This window comes from Vulpes lagopus, chromosome 1 (assembly GCF_018345385.1).
Source record: "Vulpes lagopus strain Blue_001 chromosome 1, ASM1834538v1, whole genome shotgun sequence".
Taxonomy (NCBI): domain Eukaryota; kingdom Metazoa; phylum Chordata; class Mammalia; order Carnivora; family Canidae; genus Vulpes; species Vulpes lagopus.
Window position 1 is genome coordinate 32,191,329 of NC_054824.1, and position 24,568 is coordinate 32,215,896.

Here is a 24,568-nt window from a genome sequence, read left to right on the forward strand (position 1 = left end):
TCCTTGGTAGGTTGAACAGATAAGCCACGGTGAGGACGGTTCAGCTGCTCTTTCCTCTAATTTATTAGAGACTTTTCTGCTTTACGCTCACACAGTGGGTATTTTATATCTGTGCTGCTCTGTTTGCCTGATGACTTCCAGATATGTTTTCAATGGACTTAGTTTTCTATAGTGAAAATGCTCCATAAATTTACAATCCATCCATGTTATTGTGATGAGGGGTTTAAATTCCATTTTCTTCTGATTAATTTAAACATGTAAATTTTAAATGCATATGGCACTCTGAAGAACAGCTTGGATGAAACTGACTTTGTTGATGGAAAAATTAAGCTTTCATCCTTTCAAATTACAGCTCTAGGGGTGGCAGCACAATAATTTAATTACTGGAGCTGCCTTATTATAACTAATTCACCTGCCTTGAGCCCCATAGCTGCTGTTTTGAAAAAACACATTTAAATCAAGAGAGGGCAAAAATCATTAAGATAACCAATCTTAGAGTAGTTTTAAGAAATTTTTGATAGACATGGAGGCAAATAAAAGTATGTGGGACTGAGAGAGAAGCAGATTAACAGATTATCTTCCACTCTCTATAGAAATGCCAGGAAAACATCATCCTACTTATTCTTTTGTTTTGTTGTATTCTTAAGTTTTGATTTATTCTTTTACAGAATTGTACCATATTCCTACTTATCATTGCATTTTTTACATTTGTTTATGTTAAAAATAGCCAATCAACTAATGTAAATTCCTTTCAAGGTATCATGGTAATGTGCCTGTGAATTCAAATTCTAAATAATGATTATTGTCATTAATAAATTTTATTTCAGGCTTTAAAATCTTTGCCAGGGTCCATCTTATAACTGAGTTTCTTAAAAATGGTTCTGTTAATATTTGGTATTGGTTCTACTTGATTATACTTAAGCCATTGGTTTTACTTGATTACATTTAAGCCATACCAGAAAAAGTGAAGGGGAAATAGAAGAATACAAATGCATCCAGACTGACTTAAATTATAGAATATAGTGAAAATCAGATGGAATTTTATGTTTTCTATTTCCTGAACATTGCTGGGAAAATATCCACTTTGCCGTCAGCAAATTATTTAGAACAAAAATGACTAGCCACTGTGGGTAACATTTAAAGTGGGTAAAGTCTGCCTTTGAGGCTCTCTGCCTTCCTTCCAAGGGGTCCCTAGAGTGGGGACACCCTCCCCTCCACTCTCTCTCCTCTCTTTTTCCCCATCTGAGGGACAGTCCAGCCTCACATCTCAGAGGGCCCTGGTAAGTAACAAAGACAATTACCAAGACTTAGGATTTTGACCCTTTGGGAGGGTTCTCCTCTTCATCTGCTTCAGTCAGAATTTTTGAGGAAAGCCTGGTGAGCCTCTCTACCAGTTACATCTTCACAAATGGTGATCTTCCCCCTTCTTGATGGACTAGCTCCCCTGATTAATTCTACAGGTTTTGTTCCTGTATCAGGGCCTCATCCAATAGTGGCCTCATCCAACTATCTTAATCACCTTCAAATCACAGGCTAGTCTATTTCTAGAAAATCCCTTAAATTGTCCATTCCAGCTGTAGGCTATTCCATATCCTGTTGGCTTTTCTTTCAACAGTTTTCAGGAAGAGAGTTTTGGAAAATACCAAAATACGGTCTAAAAAATTTGAAGATGTATATTAGGGATTAAAAAACACATATACATCCACTTCTTCAGGATAATGATCTTTGATTCTGGTTAGCTTTCATGGTATGGTTTGTATTAGCCAATGATGATTAGACTGGAGTAGCACAATTGTAGGATGCTAGTGCAGCTTTATTTTGATTCTGAGTCATCTTTTTTTTTTAAACTTTTTTACTTATTTATGATAGTCACACAGAGAGAGAGAGAGGGGCAGAGACACAGGCAGAGGGAGAAGCAGGCTCCATGCACCGGGAGCCCAACGTGGGATTCGATCCCGAGTCTCCAGGATCGTGCCCTGGGCCAAAGGCAGGCGCCAAACCGCTGCGCCACCCAGGGATCCCTGAGTCATCATCTTTTACATCATCTTCTTGTTACTATTTCATTTGCCCGAGGAAGTGAGTTTGAATTTTCATCCCAGTGTTTTGCTTCAAAGTCTGTTCACATATGTAGACTCTTGCTGGAAAAGATACTCTTTCCAAGGTCTTTGCACAGGGGTTCCATTGTGCCCTTGTACTAACTCCTTGGTATGTGTTTTAAAATGCTTCTAATTATGGTTGAATCTGTTCCCACCCATGGCAGACACACCATAGGGTGACTGCTCATGAGTCATGTCCTTAACTCCCTCACCGTGAGTGTAGGTGGAACTTGTGATCTGCATTTACCAATAGAATATGGCAAAAGTGTGGGATACCACTCCTGTGATTATTTTATATGGCAAAGGTGAAGGTATTTTACAGATATAATTAAGGTTGTTAATCAGTTGACTTTATTTTTTTATTCTATTTTTGTTTTAATTTTTTCATTTTAATTCCAGTATAGTTAACATGCAGTTTTATCAGTTGACTTTACAAGTTAAACAAAAGGAAATTTATCCTGTGTGGGCCTGGCCTAATTAAGCAAGCCCTTTAAAAAAGTCTCTGGGCCTTCCCTCAAGTTAGAGACTTAAAGTAGCATCTCTCCATTGCTTGCTTTCAAGGGGTAAGCTGCCATGAATTCTACAGCCACAAGGAAATAAATTCTGCCAACAACAACAATTCGAGGGAGCACGTCCTTTCCTAATTGAGCCTCCAGATGAGAATACAGCCCAGCCAACACTGATTTCAGCCTTGTGAGGCCCCGAGCAGAAAACCCAGTTAGGTTATGCCCAGATTCTTGACTCACAGAAGGTATGAAATAATAAGTGGGTGTTGTTCTAGCCTCCTAATAGTGAGGTAATTTGTTATGCAGTAATAGAGAACTAATACACCACCCTTGTAATAAAAATATTTTTGTTGTTTTTATTATCTGGTATCCTTCGTATCACTATTTACATAGATAGATCTTTGTACATGGCCTACATTCAAAATCTTCTTGCACTTTGTTGCTAGAAAATGTACCTAAGTCACACCCTGGCTCTAGCAATGAATTATATGTAACCCTTGTTTCCTACAGGCTTTGCTGCCAGAGGACTTGAGAGCAGATTTGGTGGTTAACATGAAGAATAGTTCCTTTCAAGTACCTGGGCACATCTGGTCCCTTCACTACCTCCACATTGGCAGTACTCTGACATTTCATTCTCAGGACCCCTTTTATCCAAAGTTACTGAAAACCTCAAGGAGATTTTGGGTAATGTTTATCATCTACTGTAATTGAAAGTAAAACAGAGCGACTTTAGAACATGAGAATCCACAAGAACACATTCCATTAGCTGTCAAAAGAATGACATCATCACTCATCAGGAAGTCTCTGGAAAACCTCACCATTCACTTGTGAGAGAATGAAAGTAAAAAGGTAAATAGCATCAGAGCATTATTTTAACTGGGCCTTGGAGAACTAAAAAGGCCTTAGGGAACCCCCAGAGGTCCCCAGGCTACAGTTTGAGAACCACTGCTTTATATTTTCAGTTTTATCTTGGTTCTGTTTTACATGGCATTGAGTTTTGCCCATTTCTATTGAGATATAATTGACATATCATCTTGCATTAAACTGTGTGAAGCAGGGACGCCTGAGTGGCTCAGCCATTGAGCATCTGCTTTCAGCTCAGGTCACGATCCCACCATCCTGGGATCGAGTCTTGTATGAGGCTCCCTGCAGGGAGCCTGCTTCTCTCTCTGCCTATGTCTCTGCCTCTCTCACTCTGTCTCTCATGAATAAGTAAGTTAAATCTTTAAAAAAAATTGTATGAAGCAAACTCAAATAAGTTTATGAAACACATGAGGTAAACATTTTTAAAAATGAAAAAAATAGAAAACCTAGCTGTGTGATTGTGCTGGTCATTCCTCATGTGCCACACGGATACATCATTGGCTTTTCTCTGCTTGGTTCCATGCTGGAAGGCTGACTTCTACAGATGGCATCAAGGCTCTTGGCCTTCTGGCTTCCAGCCGGGTTTGGCCAATGCGAGGATGGGAGGATGTGGAGGTTGAGGGCATGCATTTATCCCCCTCATCCCTGCCACATGGCAGTTTTGACTGGCGGCCCTTCTGCTGTGGCTCCAGCTCTTAGCTGAGTTCCAATAGTCCAATTCCTTCCCTTTCCATTCAGGGTTGAGTGGCAATGGCTTCTTGCTCCTGTTTGGTCCTGGGTGTTGTGCCACACCTGTTGGTTTCCCTAATTCTGCCCATATTCAGTGAATTACTTTTTTTTTTTTTTTTAGTGAATTACTTTTTGATTTTTATTTTGAACTCTTTTGATAATTCTGCTTCCTGAAGGATCTGGCTAATAGGTGACTTTATTGTTTTTCTTTAAAGATTTTATTTCTTAAAAAAAAAGAAAAAAAAAAAGATTTTATTTCTTTATTCATGAGAGACACAGGCAGATGGAGAAGCAGGCTCCCTGTGGGGAGCCTGATGTGGGACTTGATCCCAAGATCCTGGGATTATGCCCTGAGCCAAAGACGGATGCTCAACTGCTGAGCCACCCAGGTACCCCTAATAGGTGACTTCAGACAAGTGCCCTCAGCTAGCAGGTCCTAGTTGATATATCTGTAAAATAAAGGGCTTGCGCCAGCATTTCCCAAAGTGATTCCCATAGATCAGTCTTACTATATTCCTGTTTGTATTCTGTGATCAAATATGTTTGGGAAACAGTGAATATGATATTCTCTTTTGGAGAACCACAATTTATGGCACCATATCAAAGGCTCTGAGAGGTCATGAAGTAAATGAGCCTGTTTAACCTTGTTTAACCTAGCATTTCCCTAACACAATTAATTATGAGACCTCTGCTTTTGCAGAACACCTAATAGTATCTAGTAAACACTGGACCAGGTCATCTCCAGGTCTGTTGGGATTGGTATTGTCTTATTTTGTGGAAAGGTCTCTGTATGGATAATCTTCATGATAGGAATGTTTTCTGGTTGTCTCTCTATCTTGAAACCTGAAATACTCATAACCATGGGGTTCAGCTTGCTCCAACTATACTAATGGTGAAAACCTAGCCCCAGCCTTGCTGGGGTTTCAAGAATGTTCAAGAAATGTTCAAGAAAAATGCTCCAGTGATAGGCTGAATCACCCCAGCAGGTCCATCTGTGGACCTTCCACTTCCATTCATAACCTTGGCCTCCCGGCTGGCACCTAAATTAGATGATATGAGAGAAAAATAGACCAAAGCCAACAGGTGGAGGTTACTGAAGATGGACTCCTATTTCTGTGACCTCAGTACCATGTTGAGCTTCTCTTCTGACAATGACTTTGTCATGGTAAAGAAGTATTCCTTCTATGAAAATCAGGATTGAAAGTTGAATTTCAGAAATAGCTGAGTGCAAATATATGTGAAGTACAATGTAATTCAAGTACAGTTGTATGTGGTGTTGCAAAATAAGGTGTGAGTCCTATGAAAGCTCCCCAAAGATCTGTAGGCATCAAGAACAGCAGACCCCTGCCAAGCTTTGGGGTTCCTCCTGGCTTCTTTTTACAATGAGTAGTTACCCTAATTGACCCATTTCTAGAAAAGCCAATGGATGTTGCCTCATTTCTTATTGCCCAAAGCTCCAGCAGTGGCCCACTCCTTTGTGACAAAGTAGCCCACTCCTTGAATTCCTAGGTCTAGGGTTCAAACTGAACCCTAAGCCAGTTTGTCTGGTCCTATTCTCTCTCCAATGACAGATTTTAGAATGGGCTTGTGACCCACTTCTGGCCAGTGTGTTGAAGGGACATTGGGGAAAATTGCCCTTGTTTCTAAGAAAATAAGCACTGGAAGCCATGCTCCCCTTTTGCCACTCAATGGTGTTTTGTTTCTGTGTGTCTCACTTGGGAAGGCTGCAGCCATCTTCCTTCCATAAGGAGGAGATCCTGAGAATGGAATGGATGCTGAGGACAGCAGCACAGGTGGGAGTAACTTGGGTAGGTACATCACCACCTCTGTGCACACCTTCCATTTCTTGTAGTTTTAGCCAATTTGAGGGAGAGCCTTCTGTCTCCTGAAGCTCCAATCTTTCTGACAGATGCCCCTTTTGCGGAACTACTCATGGCCACTATTTTCACCCCTCAGTTCTTCCGAAGAGTCCCCTGTGAATATGCCAGAAGCCATAGAAAATTAAACCCACATCTTTGTGCTCACAGGCCTCCCTCCTCCCTTGTCCTGGGCACACAGTGACAGGTGCCAGAACTGCCCCTGGCAGGATGATATGTCGGAGCAGCTCAGGAATGCAGTCGGGGAGGACAGCATTTATCTGGGAACGATATCCACTGAACATTTCTGGCAGAAGATTTTGGAAAGAAAGACAAACTTACATGATTTCCATGCTTCCAACAGGTTCCCTGATTAAATCTTCCCTTGGAACACACTTTAAGTTGTTGTGCTTACACACACATTTCCATGTCTGCATGGCCATCATTGTAGCTCTATTTTATTTGGAATCATTGGAAGGTGAGGACTTTATCTTTGATGTGTGCCCCCAGTATTTAAGACACTGAAATGTAAGTTATGTGAATTTAAGAAATACTTGAATTCCTACCTGTTTGTAGGAATTATAAGGAAAGAGCTGCATGACAAAATGAACCCTCTGCCCCTGTATCAGGGTTCAATCATGGAAAAAGAAACCATGTTAGGTTTTTCACTGAGATATGAGAGAGGAGTTAAGGCTTACACACCATTAGAAGGGCTGGGTAGGTAAGGGGCAGAATGTGGCTCTGCGGACACGTGAAAGTGCAGGAAATCTCAAGCGAAATTGCAGCTGCTGAAGTGATTAAGCTGCCCTTGGTGGATGTTTCTCAGGACCTCCCCACCCACCCACATACACATACACCAAGGATCCAAGGGATGCCTGCCTGCAGCTGGTGCCAAGGAAAACTGGCTTCTCCATTTTCATCTCTCTCTTCACTGGCCAAATCTAAACTGGAGGAGCATAGGGAAAGAGCTTCTGCGGAATGAGGTTCTTGGTTTTCCTCTGAGACACAGAAGAGAATTATGGGGGAGGGCATAGGTATTATGAAGAAACCAAGCTGTTAACAGACCACCCAGCCACTCTCACCCATATATTAATAGGAAGTAAAATCAAAACAAAAGCAAAGAGCAATTGATAACAATTCTCTTTAAATTACACCAAGGACAAGATAACCTGGCAAAAGCATTTGATAATCAGTGAATTGGGCAGAAATGGAGGCTTTTATTCCCCTATTAAATAATTTCTTGCTCAAAACTCACTCAGGCGCCTGGGATCTGACGCTGGAGCCAGATATAGCAGCATCGATCTCACTGGCACTTTCTTTAGAAGCTTGAGATCTGGAGCAGCTTTCTGAAATCTGCAGCTCTAAAAGCTGATACAATTCAGTAAAAAGCTACACATTTGCTTGCAGCAGCCTTAAGTACACACTAAAATGACAGAAACGATTTCAACCAAGAAATTAACAAACTTTCTTCTCTTGATTTAAGAAGGAAGAAATAGCTTTGGAGGAAGGTGGCAATGCTTCTAAATTTACACATGGCGTTTGCACCTACGCACTTTTCCCCTCATGATCATCACATTTAGAGCAAACCTGCTTTTCTAAGATGAGCCTGGGATGAGGGAGAAAGAACAGCTAATTGACCAGAAACTAAATGTATTATGTACCAAGGACTGTGGTGTTTCTAGAGGAAGCCTGATGCTTTGGTTAAGAGGAGAGGCCCACTTAGGGACCCAGCCTCCAGGAAGCCTCCAGAGAGAAATCTGCAATCCCTCAGTGCGGGGGTTCCAGGAACTTCGTACATTCCTTCATTTCCTGCCGACAGGAGAAAGCACTGGGCAGTCAGAGGCCTGGAGAAGCCAGTTTGGGTAAATCCACAAGGTTATGACTTGCTGGAAGCTCTGGTAAAATAATTGAGTATGGAGATGAGAGGGAGAGTGTTAAGGGACATGAAGTTTGGGGTCAATCACTCATTATTTTCCCTATCCCTCTCACACATCAGCATAGGTGATTGGGGAAGGACCATCTCGTGTGTGTGTGTGTGTGTGTGTGTGTGTGTGTGTGTGTGTGTGGTGGTAGGCTAGGGTGAAAGGCTGCTGAGGATGTTCTTCTTAGTAAATGAGACCAAAAACATGGTCCTGCAGGCAACATCTTTGACTGCCCACTAGCCAGTTCTCAGACTCTCAGACTGGAGCCCCGGTTCTCAGGGCCTGGCATTTGCAGCAAACCCTCACTGCATCTTTGAGTGAAAGCTTCTGCTAGAATCGGAGCTTCTACCCTGGTCTGGACAGCGCCAGCCAGGATTGGGGCAAGCCACCTCCTTTACACCTGTTCTCCCTTAGAGGCGCATCCCCCCACCATCCTCCTGATGTCGCTCACCCAGCTACTCCAACATCGCTTACGCTGGTGTCCATGTACCTGGCCCAGGGGAGCTGATGTGCAGCCGATGACACCCACTGTCAGCAAAGCCCATTTGTCTGCATTAGCACGTTGGTCCTCACAGTGATGGTAGGGTGATGCAGATTGAAACAGGGTCTCCAAGGTTTTGAGTTAAGTGCTTTCTGCTTGTGAGATTATTTTCTATCGTTTAAACAGAAGAAAACAGGAGTCCCTGGAAGAGTATACTTCAATGCTTCATGGGGGAAAAGTCTCAGTTAGATAAGTAGATTCCCTATGAGGATAAATTAGTATATTGGCAAGCACGGCTACAGTGTATTCCGAATTTTGATATGTGATAAATCGTGTGTGTTATTCATTGAACTACAAATGTTAGAGCTTCTTACATTAAATAGAGGACACCCTATCCACATAATAGTCTAGCCTATCAGACTGATAAATATGTTCATCTGAGGGGAATAAAGAGATTTGACAAAAGAAAAAAAGGATCTTCTTTTGAGCAAAAGAATAGCAAGACAATGACTGCCATATTGTATAGTTTTCAAAGCAAATGTTTTCATAGGAATTATTTGTACTTGATATTACCCATTTTGGTTCAATTTTTAAAGATAGTGCTATGAATATGGTCATAAATAAGTTATCTTGGCATAATATTTTATTTTCTGCCCTCACATCTGGTAGTTGGTATATGCTGCATGCCCTGCTGTGCTAAGTCCCAGGTTATTAAGAGGCCAAATGAGCAGTGAATCTTAAAGCATAAAGATAGCATGGGGCACCCTCACAAGTCTGTCCCACTCATTCAAATATGGGATAGGATAATAGATGGTGAATAGCACGGTGCAAAGATAATTGACTATTTGGAAAGCCACTCTACACAGTCTAGTCTGTGAGCATCATCTGTGTGTGCTCAGAACAATGCCAAAGGCGTTGGCTGAGATAAAATGATCAGAAGACAAGTTAGGCTGTGTGTCTGCTCAGCAATCTCAGTGACCACCTGGGAGTCAGCACTCCCCTCTGGGACCATGGCTGCCACTTACAGACTTACAGAGTGCTCACAGCACTATGGAGTCAGGTACTTTGCTGAGTGATTTTCATGAGGTGCCAAAGGCCCCTCATGATCAATGGGTCGTGAGGCAGCCAGGGCTTACGTTCTGGCCCCAGAAAGTATTACCTGTGTGTGATACTTTAAACAAATTGTTCACTCTCTCTGTTCTTCAGTTTTCCTCACTTGTGGAAGGGATACCTCATAGGTCAATACAAGGAAAGTGCTTGGTGCCATGCCTTACACATGGTAAACACTCGATACATTAAATACCATTACAACTGTGAAGCAGTGATGTGAAACTGGACTCTGAAACTCTTTCAATTTAAAATTCATTGCCTAATGGATAAGATAAAATGGAAAGTTGTTTGTTGGTTAATAAAAATTCCAATGGTAATTGTGTGAATAGGCCCTGCCTGCAAGCAGCTTACAATAGCTGAAGAGGGAAAAGCCCATGAATCAGTCTGAAGCGAGACTTGTTGCAGAGCACAAAACCCAGAAGAGCTAAAGAAAAGGAGAGAAAAATGAGAGCATGGGCTGGTTCAGGCAGTCTTTGTGGGGAATGGGATATGATAGGAACTTCAGAGAGTGGAAGGAAGGTGAGGAGATGGCAAAGAGAAGGAGAGGTGTTTGGGCAGGGGCAGGGGAAAGCCAAAGCTTAGGGATGGCAATGACTGTTGAGGACCTCGGATGGTGAGAAAACCAGCCAGTGGGGAGTAAGAGTTGGAACAAATGGTACCAAAGGAGATGGAGAAGCAGGCACCAGGGTGCTATTCCCAGCTAGCCACCAGCCTCCTCCTGAGAGATTCTGAAAGGGTGCCATGGGCCTGTGGTTCTCCAAGTGTGGTCCCAGACCAGAGGCATCAGAATCTCCTGGAGATCTGTTACACATGACAATTCTCACCTCTCCCCACAGCCCCCACCCTGCCCCCAGCCTCTGAGACCCACTGAATCAGAACTCTGGAGGTGGGGCCTCCAGGAGATTCTGATATACAATAAAATCCGAGGACCACTGACGTACTAGGTGGCAAGAAGGCCCCTGTTCCCACTCCATCTTTCCCACTCAAGCAAGTGTCTCTCCTGTGGGCAGCCCCAATACAGGCTGGTTGTGTGCATGCCTCAAACACATTTTCTTCAGCCTGAAATAAAAATTCCAAAGGATAAGCAATGAAAATAGAGAACAGGTCCCTCACATCACAGGTAACTTTCAAACATCTCATCCCAGAACCTGCCACTGACATTTGAGAGGGATTAGACTCTTCAGCATCCTGTAAAGTGGATCTTGGGCTGTGAACTACTGGATGAAAATTTGGGCTGATGGCTGGTACATTGCACTTAATAAGTGCTTCATTTCTTTTCAAGGATCTATATAGAAAACTTTATCATAAAAGATATTGTAATGATTTAGACTTTTCCAGAATAGGAGGAGCCTGTAATACAGGCTTCAATCCAGTCTAATCCACTTAAGAAACTGACACTCCAGTGATAGTTTTTCTGAGATAATCCGGTTCCATCAGCCTCATGAAGGCTTTTGTATTATCACTGGATACTACAGCATTTTAGTCTTTATTAAATGCTGGGCTTGAGCAGGTGGCCATTTGGAGGATGGAGTGTGCTATTTGCTGTTAAGAGCAAACAAATGGCTCTTGGTTATAAAAAGGAGCATTTGTGGGAGGTAGAGTAGATCATGTGACTTCCCTCAGGAAGGAGCTCTAACATCTACTCTAAGCATTTTTGTACACTTAATTTCAACATGTAGGTGATAAAACAGATAAATTGCGTTTATTGGATTCCTTAGTTTACCTTATTGAATTATTTGATTGGTGCTGAAAACACAGAGACAAGTCTAGATTCATTAAAGGATCTTCTGCTTCTGAAATAATTCCAGGTATTTTAAATTGCATTTTTTTTCTGATACATAAAATAGTTTTCATCTTAGACATAGTTGCCTTTTGGAGGAGTATATGGAATACAGACAGGGGTGCAGTGGAGGAGCCCAAGGACAGAGAATGGGGTAACAACACTTAGAATCTTAAGTTCCCACTTTCATCTATTGTGTAGGTAAAGGAAAGTAGTTTATTATGTGCCACTGCAGAACATTCATCTGAAGGCCTAGAGGGAATCACAGGCATCCCTGTGTTCGTTTGCCCAATTGCCCTTCCTTTCCGTAGCATTGGAAATCTATACTATTTGACAAACAAGAAATTAAAGCAGTGATGTGAAACTGGCCTCTGAAACTCTTTCAATTTAAAATTCATTGCCCAATGGATAAGATAAAATAGAAAGTTGTTTGTTGGTTAATAAAAATTCCAATGAAAGTCATGTAAATGAAGTTCATGAACCAGGACATACTATTCTTTGCAGAGCTGAGATGATGGGGAAGAGGAAGACAAACGTTTCTGAAGGGTCATTCACTTCCATTCATCAGATCCAACAAATTGCCCGAACCTGGCATGTCCACCTTAGCACTGATACTCGAAGAAGCAGCAGGTCTGATATACAAGGGACAAAACAGGTTTCTGCTTAAAAACCACCTCCTCTGAGAGATGTTTTTCTCTGGGCTGTCTAAAATGTTAGTTCCTCCCTGTCTCTAAGCGCCCTACCTTGCTTTTTCTTAATCATTCTCGTCAGAAGCTTATAGTTTATCATATTCCCATCTCTCTATTGTCTGGTCCTACTTTATTATAAGATCCACAAGCGTGAGAACTTTGTTGAATTCACAGACTCTCTAACAGCACCAGGCACATGGTAGACTCTCAATAAATATTTGATTAAAAAATAAAGGAATCAATCATTGCTCTCCCCACCCCACACTGGGAATCAATGAATCCTATTGCTGTTTTTTTTTTAATTTAAAATATTTTATTTATTTATTCATCACACACACACACACACACACACACACACACACACACACACAGAGGCAGAGACATAGGCAGAGGGAGAAGCAGGCTCCATGCAGGGAGCCAGACGCGGGACTCGATCCCCGGTCTCCAGGATCAGTCTTAGGTCGAAGGCGGCGCTAAATTGCTGAGCCACCCAGGCTGCCCTCTATTGCTGTTTTTTCCAATTACTATGATTGTTAATTTTTTCCAATTATTATTTTTCCAATTATTATGATTTAATAAGCTTAGCTTTCTGGGAGTTTGAGCTGAAAGAAATGAGACAGAATCAGAAGCACCTGGAAAGGCTCAGGAAACCCAGGTTACAATGGGAAGAGGTCATCCTGAAGGCCTATCCATCCTCAGCCAATCCCTGCTGTCCATAAGACGACCTTAAATCCCTACACGGTTGTGTTCATTTTTCATTTGTTTATCATTTACCCATGTATTTATTGAACTACTCCACTAACCTATCTTTTGTACCTAGCATATGTCAGACAATGCTGGATGTGCTGAACACACAAATATTTATTTCACCATTGCTTCCTCTTTTAGGCCACGCATTTATGGTTTCACACAGACATGACATTTAAACAGAGGCTTAAAGGATAAGCAGAAATTCTCCAATAAATGCCACTGTTTTCCAATTCTATCTCCTCCTCACTCCCTTGAGTTTTGATTGTGCCACTTAGTGACCCCTCCCATAATTAATCTCAGTGACTCCTGCAACCCTACTTCTTGCGTCATGGTGGATGAAACTGTAACCTGCTTGATGATGGCTTATAATGACCCTCCTGCCTCATTTTGCTCCAGACAGGACACTGTGGGACCTTGGGCATATTTCTTAACTTCACCATGCCTTAGTATCCTCACTTGAAAAATAAAAACTTTAAATGTTACTTTCTATTTTTAGAATCCCTTGGATGATGACACTTAGAAGAAAATATTAGCAAAAAATTTTAAAATTAAATCATTTCAATTATCTGGGAATCTCTGCTATCCTGGAAATGTATCCACAGAGAAAACTTTGTTCTACCTACTAATGCTGGATAAATGAGGTATTGCTGTGATGAGATGTGATGAGATGTATTGAGATGGTCCTCAGTCTCATCAATGTAGCTAGCAAAATTAATTTAACCTTTTGAATGCCCTCTTCCTATGGAGTGGGCCAAATGAATTTTTATAAAATCCCAGAATATCTTCTGACACTCACTGAATTTGAGTTGCAGACGTGTGACTAAAGAATGTCCTCTTGCTTCCCCAAATGGAAAGCTTTGGACAATTTCTAGTTACTTGGTGAAATCTAGGAAATTATACAAAATCTAAACTATCATGAAGATTTTTTTTCTTAAGATTCTATTAACTATAAATATAAGTGGCATAATTCCTTGAGATATATTATATTTCATTTCTAGAACTTGTTAAAGTTCACATGTCTACCTCTGCCATGCCTAGAAGAGGAAAACTGGCCGAATAAGTGCATCAGGCTGCTCTGATCTGGCTATGGGTCATGCACAGAGAAATCTGAATAGATATTTCGGTAGTGCTTACTGGGTAAGTGCAAATGGAATAAGTTTCCATTAGGTACCTTGTGTACTAAGGGCTTCACTGTGAACGATGCTGCTTCTAATGAACTGTCAATGCTCCATAAAGACCACCACCAGTTAGTACGAAATGTGAGCTGGGAGCTGCTCTGAGATCAAGGTCTTGCTGTGGCACTCTGACTTTCTCCAAAACTTTGACATAAAATCAAATGACCTAGGCTTTCCATTATTTTCATGTGATGAGGCCTTTTTCCTTTATAAATTCAATTTTTGTCCCCAGATAAAGTGACATAAGTACAATTAATTATTGATTTGACAACTCTTTTAGTCAAAACAGACTGTTGATGTGTTACTTTTCTTGTCCCATTAGACATTAAAATTTGCTATTCCTTTCAATTAAATCTGGGACCAACATGTTTCTGGAACTCAATTTAGTTATTAAACAGGAAAATATGCTATTATATAACTGAAGGGATTTCAGCCTTTTACAAGTTTGATGCTTACTATCAAAGATTAAGAATGCTAATGGAATCATAAGTGTGAGTTTTAATGAGAATATGAATTTTAATTGTTTTGTAGAATTATTTTGTTTTTCTTTAAATACAGTTTGAGTTACAAGAAGATATATGAACTTTTCACTTTTCACATTAGCAAAGGACTAACAGTGTGATAACACACTCCGTTGTAGGGGCAGCCCAGGTGGCTCCATGGTTTAGCATCGCCTTCAGCCCAGGGCCTGATCTTGGAGACCTGGGATCGGGTCCCACTTCGGGCTCCCTGCATGGAACCTGTCTCTCCCTCTGCCTGAGTCTCTGCCTCTCTCTCTGTGTGTCTCTCATGAATAAATAAATACAATCTTTAAACACACACACACACACACACACACTCCATTGTAGAAGGTGTCAGGGAGACAGGTGCTCTTATATTGGTGTTAAGAGCCTCTTTGAATGGCATTTGGGGAAAAAAACTTCAAAATTAAAAATTTGCATAGCATTAGGTGTGGTTGAATGAAAGAGCATGTGAAAATTGCATAGTATGGGACATGTTGGTACAAGGCTCCAGAGCCCAAGTAGGATGTGATGTATAGGGTGGGGGGAGGGTGTGGCCCAGAACAAGGCATTAAAATCCAGTGGAAGTTCAGTACAGAGGGTCAGAGTCCTAATGGAGTAAAGAGGGTGTCCCCACATCAAATTAGTAAATACACTAAGGATAACATGAGACAGAGTTCTCAGTATTGGAAAACAGCATTACAGATATGGGAAAGAAGACCGGAATGAACCCTAGGGTTTTGGATTGGAATTGAGAATATTGGTGTGAACTCATGGTTTTTAGAATATAGAGGTAGTTATAGGAAAACAGCGTGTGCGCATGTGAGTGTGTCTATGTATATGCATATACAGATCTGACCCCTGGGAAGGCCTGCAAGTTGTGACACCTCTGTAGTAATGAACATATCTGGTGCCTAGATTTTGGTTTGTAAATACTTTTCTGTGTCAAAAAAATCCCAAAGTCCTTGGATAAAGGGATGATATCAGGGCTGGGGGCAGAGAAAGCAAAAAGCTGAGCCTGAACATCTCATGATGCAAGAAAATAAGGTAGTGATCAAAGGATGATATATGAAATAACACACCACCTTGAGTGGGTTCCCACTGACCAAGGCTGGAAGAATGTCAACGTTGGAATAAGTAATGACACAAAAGGACTATAACCTATTGAATGAACTAGAAATCCATGAGTTCATGATGATATGGACGTATGAATGAATGAATTGAAAGCTCGAAGAATGGGATAAATATACGGTTTTTCAAATACCTTCCCACAAAATACTTATTAATTATAAGGGGAAAAAGTCACTTTAGAAGCCTGGTCGACATCTCCTTAATCAGGCAAAATTACACCACCAGATATAGGACTAACTGAAATTGCGTACCATCTGGTAGCATACAAAGAGAAGACTGCAGCAAAACTTCTGTGAGGCCATAATAGTGCACACCTAAATCTTATCATGGGGAAATAGAGAAACCTCAACAGACCTGTAGTCTTCAAAAGTACCAAGGTCATGAGCAGCAAGGAACGTCTGAGGAGCTCTTCCAGAGTGGAGAAAACTAAAGAGAAAACTAAATCCAACATTTGATTCTGGACTGAATCCTTTTGCCATAAAGGACATTTGGGATAATTGGTGAAATCTGAATGAAAGCTAGAATGGATAATGTATCAGTGCTAACTTCTTGATTTTGATGGCTGTATTGCAGTTATATGAGAACCTCCTTGTTTGTAGAAAATACATAATAAAGTATTTGGGAGCTAAGGCATGTCAGCAACTCACTTTCCTATAATTTGGGAAAAAAATTTTTTTGCACCATTCTTGCAACTTTTCTGAGTTTGAGATTATTTCCAAATAAAAAGCTGAAGAATGTATATTCAAATTCCACTTTTGTAAAGAAGGTACATATGTAGGTTTTGGTCTTACAGACATATACTTTAATATATGCAAAATGTTGTGTGTGCAGTAATGTTCATTGATGCACTGTAGCAAAAGATAGTATATAGTAAGAACTGGATTAAGCAGAAGCTTGTTTTTATTACTGCTACTGATCTGTTCTTCATTACACAGGCTGTAGCAAGATTACAGTGCCCAGTGGGTTTAGGAGGGGATCCTCATGGGATGGGAAGAGCTTCTCCTGAGTAGGCTATTAGTGTGGGGTTTGGGGTGCTCCATAACAAAGTGTCAAAACTGAGTATAGTTCTCAAAATCAAATGCATAAAAACTGAATTTGCTCTTCCCTTTGTTTATTAGCTAACTTGTACACTTTATTTTGAATGTACATTTCAAAATTTTATCTTAGAAATCATCCTTAAGAGAAGGGAAGGGATCTTGTACAAGTGGTTCTGAATTCTAGCTGCATATTACAAAGGGAACGTTTTTTTTCATTTGTTTTTTTTTTTTGAAGTTCGATTTGCCAACATATACTATAACTCCCAGTGCTCATCCCATCAAGTGCCCTCCTCAGTGCCTATCACCCATTTACCCCAACCCCCACCCCCACCCTCCCCTTCTGCAACCCTTTGTTTTCCAGAGTTAGGAGTCTCTCATGGTTTGTCTGTCTCTCTAATTTTTCCCACTCAATACCCTCCTACAAAGAGAGCTTTAAACAATGCCCGTTCCTGGGCCCCACACCCAGAGATTCTAATTTAATTGGTTTGAAGTTGGGTCTGGGTATCACCATATTTTTTTTTAAAGATTTTATTTATTTATTTATTTATTTATTTATTTATTTATTTATTTATGAGAGATTGAAGGCAGGTTTGGGGAGAGGAGCAGAAGGGAGAGGAGAGAAAGCGGGAAAGCATCTGAAGCAGACCATGCCCTGAACTTGGAGCCCTAAGCAGGGCTTGATCTCATGACCCTGAGATCACAACCTGAGTTGAAACCAAGAGTCCAATGCTTAACTGACTGAGCCACCCAGATGCCTCTGGGTGTCACCCTTTTTTTAGAAGTTCTAATGTACACCAAGGATGGGGAACCATCTTCTGTCACCTTGACAGTGAAAGGTATACATCCAGTTTCCAGAACTCTATAAATGGGCTCTTTAGGATGGGTAAATCACTTCTTATCAGACATCATTCATTCTAACTACAACCATGCAAATTTTCATGACGTCTATGTGCCATCTACACTATTATTAAATATTATTCTTCCAATTGACCCTGTTTTACTTAATTTTATTGTGAAAAGAACTTTTTAAAAAAGGATATATTACTGCTTTGTATGGAAGATCAAGATGGCTTGCCATAGAAAGATCGTGAAGGTAAAAATTAATACTCAAATTCCTCCCAAATATTATTACATATTTTTTAAATTTGAAAATTCAATAAAACAATAAAAAATTAAAATAGTCTAAACCATTTGAACAAAAAAAATGTACATCTGAAATGTAGTTTCCCCATGGGATTAAAACTATAAGCTGCCAATCATAAAGGGCATAATTTAGTTAGATTTTATTTAGGTTAGGATGAAAATGAGTTTCTAGGCCAGTGAAATGATTGGATTTTTTTAATAGTTACCATTAGCAAGTTCGGAGAGACCCTACCAATGTGTACAAAACTAGAAAGGACATAAAGGACTATTTGAGAATTAATTTCTATTCCAAATGCAAGAGTTTTTTGGTCAATGAAATACAGTTTCTGGAAGTAATTGTAAGAGTTCCAGGTGCTACTATTAAGGATTACTACTATGAGGAGGTATACAATATATATACACTACAGAGGGTTATGTATTCACTTAGGACATGTTTGTATTTAAAACAAGTTTCTCAACCTCAGCCATATTAACATTTTGAGCTGAGTAATTATTCATCATGAGGGCTGTCCTGTACATTATAGAGTGTTTAGCAGCATCTCTTTCTTCTACTCACTAGATGCCCATAGCATCGACCTCCCAACCCAAGATATGACATCAAAAATGTTTCTATCCATTGCCAGATATCCCTTGGTGTGGGGAGAGGAGGATTGGAAAATCTTCCCTTGTTGATGATCACTACTGTAAAAGTCAGGATGCCTCCTTTGGAGAGGCAATTTATTTCTAGTAAATTATCCTGAAGTAACCAGAAATGTGCATAAACTATTAGAGTTATTCTTCCCCCTTAAACCACAATATTATTTATAATATCTAGAAATGGAAAATCACAATAATGTCCAACAATAAGGAATTGCTCAAAATACTTATGGCACAGCCATATGATGGAGTACCCTATGGAAATTACACAGCAGCGGTAGATTCACTGTCAGAATGTTCAGCACTGACCAACTACATTTCCAGCCTCCCCAAGAGTTAGGTGGAAGCCAGGTGGCCAGAGAGGCCACTGATAATAGAGTGGGAGGAAATGTGTGATATTCAGTGATAAACACAGGATTGTCTTTACCTGAGGGAGCTCACAGTCTTGCCATGTGTCAGAAGGATGTGCAGGTAAGATAGTCTTCATACAAAGGGTAAAAAATAAAATTAAGTAAAATAAAAATAAAATAAAATAAAATAAGCTCCTAAACACCTAAAGGAGAAAATTCTAAATCCTAAACCTGAAGGGATAGAAATAACTGGGCATACCTTTCATGTACCTTGGATAGAGCATATTTTGTACAATTTAGTTGGTACAAACGAAGATTAAAAATACAGAGCTCCAGGATGTTCTGTCACGGTTGAACAAACCCAGTTGTGAACATGGTTTTGTTGAAGGAGATTTCATTAGATTGCATAAAAGTGCCACCCCTGTTTAGGACTAGATGTTTGTAATCTTTCTGCTCTATTTGCTGCATGAACATTCATTATTTTAGATCAAAGAAAACAGAGGAAACCACTCACACTCCCCCAGTGTCTCTCTCATTAAATTTAATTATTTTCCCAGTTCAGTCCTCTTTGTTCACAATTGTGTCCAGTGAGAGAAACAGGTCTTAGGAAACCCAATTATGTCTGAGGCAGTTTCAGAATCAGATAAAAGGGCTGGGGGCTGGAGCTTAAGAAAGGCCTGGTAGGAAATAACTCACATTTCTAACGACCTGCCATATTAAGAATTCTCCTCCTCGGGATTAGTTTTGAAAGCACTTTGCCTTAAATATAGGCATTTTCTAGTTTTAATTTCTAAAACTGAAAAGAATGTATTTCATTCAGAAAGGAATGGAACTGTTTTCAGTATTTCTTTATAGCACATGAGTTTAATTACAACATCGGGCAATAAAGGGATCACAATGTATTCTGCAAAGTATTTTGGTAATATTGTGCAGCTACGGATTTCACTTGTTTTATTTAATGAACCTGTAATATACATATAAATGATTCCTTCAAACAGAGGATTTGATTCCCAGTTCACTGGGGAATGAATATACTGGTTATTGTCAATGCATAAACCATGCCCAATTAAATGTTTCAGTAGAAATAATCTCATCAAAATGAAGACCTGACAGCACAGCTTAATGTAATTTATTTTACTTCTCATTTGTTAATAGAAAATAAGAGCTTTGTGTTCTAAAGCCAAATATAATGTGTTTTAAGTTTCAAAGGAGTGCTAAAAATGAAAAATTAGTGCTATGTCTCATTCACAGACTCATCTTGACAGGACAAGAGAGTGTCAACATCATACAAAATCTGTAGAGTCCAAGGAAGGCTCTGGAGTATGGCATTCTATGTCTCCAACCACGGCCTCTCAGTGCTTGTTATAGCTACATGCATCATGGTGCTGTTCATCTTTACCTGGAAAACAGTGACAACCTCCCTCCCCTAGGATGCGGGGTGGCACAGCAGTTGCTGTGAAGGCTTTGGAAGATGCTTGTGCAAAACCTTCCTCAAAGAAAGGAAGAATGGTCTGGTTCTGATTCTTGTTTCCTACAGTGTTCAGGCATCTGAACAGGACCTCAGGAAAGTGGGGGCTGACCCTGAGCGGGAGGGGGGACTCTCCAGGGTGCTGAAAGCATGAGCAGGACTGAATCACAAATGATTGAGTCCCCCTCCAAATTCATATGTTGAAACCTAATCTCCAGTGCAATAATGTTAGTAGATAGGAGCTTTGGAAGGTGATTAGGTTGTGAAGGTGAAGCTCTCATGAATGGGATTAGGGAAAAGAGACCTCAAAGAGCTCCCCTGCCTTCTTCTACTATCATATGAGGACACAGGGAGAAGACTGCTGTGTCTGAACCAGGAAGCAGGTACTCACCAGACACTAAATCTGCCAGCACCTCGATTTTGGACTTCAAAGCCTCCAGAACTGTGAGAAATATATGTGTGTTGTATAAGCCACCCCAGTCTATGGCATTTTTAAAATAGCAGTCCAAATGTACTAAGACAGTCTAAATGTATAGTATGACTGTTAGCAAGTAAAGTTGGTTTTACTACTTTCAGTTATAAGTATTGGCTCATTTTTGCTATAAAATATTATATCTTCAGTGTAGAAAATGTAAATCATATGATTTAAGCAAAATAAAGGAAAATTTTAAAGGTCACTATCACTTCAAAGAAATAATCATTGTCAATATGGTGGAGTTGTCTTTCCAGATTTTGTCCTGGGTATGCATTTAAAGATCATTCCCGGTTTAATTTTTAAACTCAGTAACAACTCAACATCTTTCTATATTACTATGGCATGCATCCACATAGCTTTTCATTGCTGCATACTCTTCTGTTGTCTAGATATAACTTTATTTCTTTATTTAATTATTTATGTATAACAAGCTTTAGTTCACTTTATTTTTCTTGTATAAAACTATGTAGTAGCCACAGCTAGGTCCCAGGTCCTCTGCACCCTAGGTCCTCTGCACATACTCTAGGTCCTCTGCACACAGGCTCTAGTGTGGGTCTTTACAAGATGGTCAGTGAATTCCTGATAGGGAGACTTGGTGAACACCATCACTTACCAGCGGTCAGGGGTGAGATAGCTGTAGGTCTTGGAGATCGCATCAAAATTAGCCTTGGCAAAATTCCCTGGGGTGGTAGTGCAGCCCCTGGCTGAGGTGTAGCCATCAATACTAGCCATCATCAGTAGCTTCTTGGGCACAGGGGTTGAGACAATGCCAGTGCCTCTGGGGGCAGGGATGATATGCACCAGCACAGAGCCACAGTGGCCAGTCACCTTGCATGGGACAGTGTAGAGCTTGCCAATCTTGTTCCCCCAGTAGCCTCACTGCATGTGGATGATGGAAAGCTTGGCCAGGATAATGGCCCCATGGATGGCAATGGCTACCTCCTTGGAGCACTTGACACCCAGACCAGCGTGTCCCATGTAATCACCGAAGGCAACAAATGCCTTGAACCTGATCCACTGGCCAGCATAGGTCTGTTTTTGCACAGGAATGATTTTCAAAACGTCATCATTGAGGGATGCCCCCAGAAAGAAGTCAAGGATCTCAGATTCCTTGATGGGCAGAGAGAAGAGATAGATCTCCTCCAGAGAACTGATCTTCATATCCTTGACCTGGTGGCCCAGCTTGGTGACGGGGATCCACTCCCTGTCCTCCACCTTGCCTCCACAAGCTCCCCCGCCTCAGCTTTGGCCCTGACCACTGTCATGGCTCCAGCCCCAGATGCCACTGATGAAAACTCCACAGAAGCCACTATGGCCTCTCATTCCAGGTCTCTGGGGCCTCTCGGCCCTCCCACAGCATCACTGTCATCTGTCATTTGGTGTTCTCTTGAAGAACACATAATTTATTTAAACAAGATGATTGACATTTAGTTTTTTCCATTTTATTCTATTAAATGCTATCCCACAAAAAAAACATTCTTGTATTCATATATTTGTATGCTCGTTTATTTCCTTAAGATAAATCTGAGAATTAGAACTGGTATACCAAAGAAATGCAAACTTTTTTAATGCTTTTGACACACTGCTAAAGTGCCTCCTGTGGTGAGCAGCTTCTAAAATGGACCCAGTGAAAAATAAATAAATAAAATGGACCCAGTGATCCTCAGTTCTGGTTTCATGACCTCAAATGTGTGGACTTGAGTGTGTGCTAGAATGATGTCTCCAACCAACAATCAGAGAGGATCAGAGACCTGTTTCCAGGAGGGAAGTGGATCCTCCCCTGATTGAAATCTGTGCCCTAACTTAACCCTTTAATTGCAGTCTTGGGAGAGATCCTGAAGTAGAAGACCCAATTAAGCTGCACCCAGAGACTTAACTCATGGAACATGTGAGATAATAATGTTTTTTACTTTAAGTTTTGGGCAACTTAAATATATCCCCCCAGCACTCCAAAGATTATTCTAATTGAGAACACACTAGATTCCAATAGCATTCCTTGATGTAACAGCCAAAATGTCTCCAGGTATCACTGAATGTCCTTTGTGAGAAAAATCATCCCTAGCTAAAAACCATGGCTCTACACCCAAAGTGACTGGAAAAGACATTTATATGCAAAGCATATTCTAGGCATTCTTTAAAAAAAAAAGAAGAAGAAACAAAGGAAGGGAAGGGTGGGAAGAGGGGAGGGAAGAAGGAAAGGAGGGAGGGGGAGAGAGAAAGAAAGAAAGAGAAAGAAATAAAGAAGAAAGATAGATCAACCTAGGCCAATCTCTCAAGGAACTCACATTTCAAATAAGACACTACAGAGAAAAAAAAAGACACTAAAATACATAAAAATACACAAAATGCTTGACATTATGGAATTGCATTCCACATTCAAAAGAAAACTAAGACCAGATTTCAACTCTTCTTTATCCAAAAGAAAGACAAATCTTAAACTAATATCTTTCATATGAACACAAGTTGAGAGGACAAGATCATTTCTAGTTTCTATTTACTTTGCAAATTGGTTAAAAATGCAGGACTAGTGGAGAGAACCAGGTGTCCAATGGTAGTAATTCCACTAACAGTGACTTTGAAAAAAACAACATAAATATTTTGAACTTTTGTGTCCTCTAAAATATCATTCATCTTCCAGGACTATCCAAATGGTAGGGAATGTGGAACTATATTATACAGTCAGGATTGTCTTCTCAAGGGAATGAAGTTTTATTTACTTATTTTTATCTTTCTATTAGCTCAGCATATATATTTGGAAGGCTCTAATTTTATTTAAGGGCATACAGAGAAGTGAGACACTATTAAAGATGGTTATAGGATCCAGAGAGAAAGGCCTCTGAGACAGAACATCTTGGTGGGATGGGCTGTGATTCTAGTGCACAATTGAATTATGCTACCAATTTCACTCAGTTTGACACAGAAATGGTCAGACACTGAGAGGCCTTGGGCAATACTTAGACGAAAAGAGTTAAAGAACTGTCTGATGAACGGGGCTGGCTTCATGGGTGTGCAACAACCTTGACTCTGAAGGGCCCTTTGCTTGGTGTAATGCTCTTTGACTACCATCTTGAAACTCATACTTTTTAAACAGGAGTCCCTGCATTTCCATATTGCACAGGGCCCTGCAAATTATATAGGTAGTCTGCTGATGAGGGATGTTTTCTCAGGGGTAGTTACAAGTTACAAGTTACAGGAATCCATTCACTTCATCTGAAATTGTCCCTCCCCCTGCCACCCTAATAGTAAGCATTCCTATCTCTGAAGTTCTTGCTTGAACACTGATAATAGTATATCTACTGGGCACTTGGCATGTATCAGGCACTAGGCACTTTCTATGATTATATAGGTTCATATTTACAGCATCTCAGTAAGGGTTCTATTATTATGTCCATTTTACAGATGTGAGAATAGTTAAGAGATGTGCCCAGGGTCACACAGCTCTTAAGCGGAGAAGCCAGCATTCAATCCCGTGTCATCTGTTCCCATAGCCCCACCTCTGTCCATGCTATACTGCCTCCACTAGCAGCTTCTCTGAGATCTAAATGGGTAAAATGCATACTTCACACAGCATGCTGCCCGGCATCTAAATATGGCAAGTGCAGGACAATTTTATGGGCCAAAGATATTGGTCATCCTTGACTCCTTTTCTCTTTTTCTTATACTTCACACTCAATTCAACATCTGTGAGTTCTATTTTTAAAATTCCGGTGTTTGATTTCTCATGACCTTCCCCAATATCCACTCCGGTCTAACCCATTGCCATTCCTTCCCTGGATAACATGTTTTTGTGGAACACGAGAGCATATTTAAAATGTAAGTGAAAAAAAAATGTGAATGGGATCACGACTACCCTCTGTGCCATAGGTTCCC

The 24,568-nt window shown here is 40.5% G+C and overlaps 1 pseudogene; it reads right to left on the reverse strand.

The window, feature by feature from the left end:
• Nucleotides 1–21,220: 21,220 nt before the first annotated feature.
• LOC121496604 lies at nt 21,221–22,074 on the reverse strand (annotated as a pseudogene).
• Nucleotides 22,075–24,568: the final 2,494 nt, after the last annotated feature.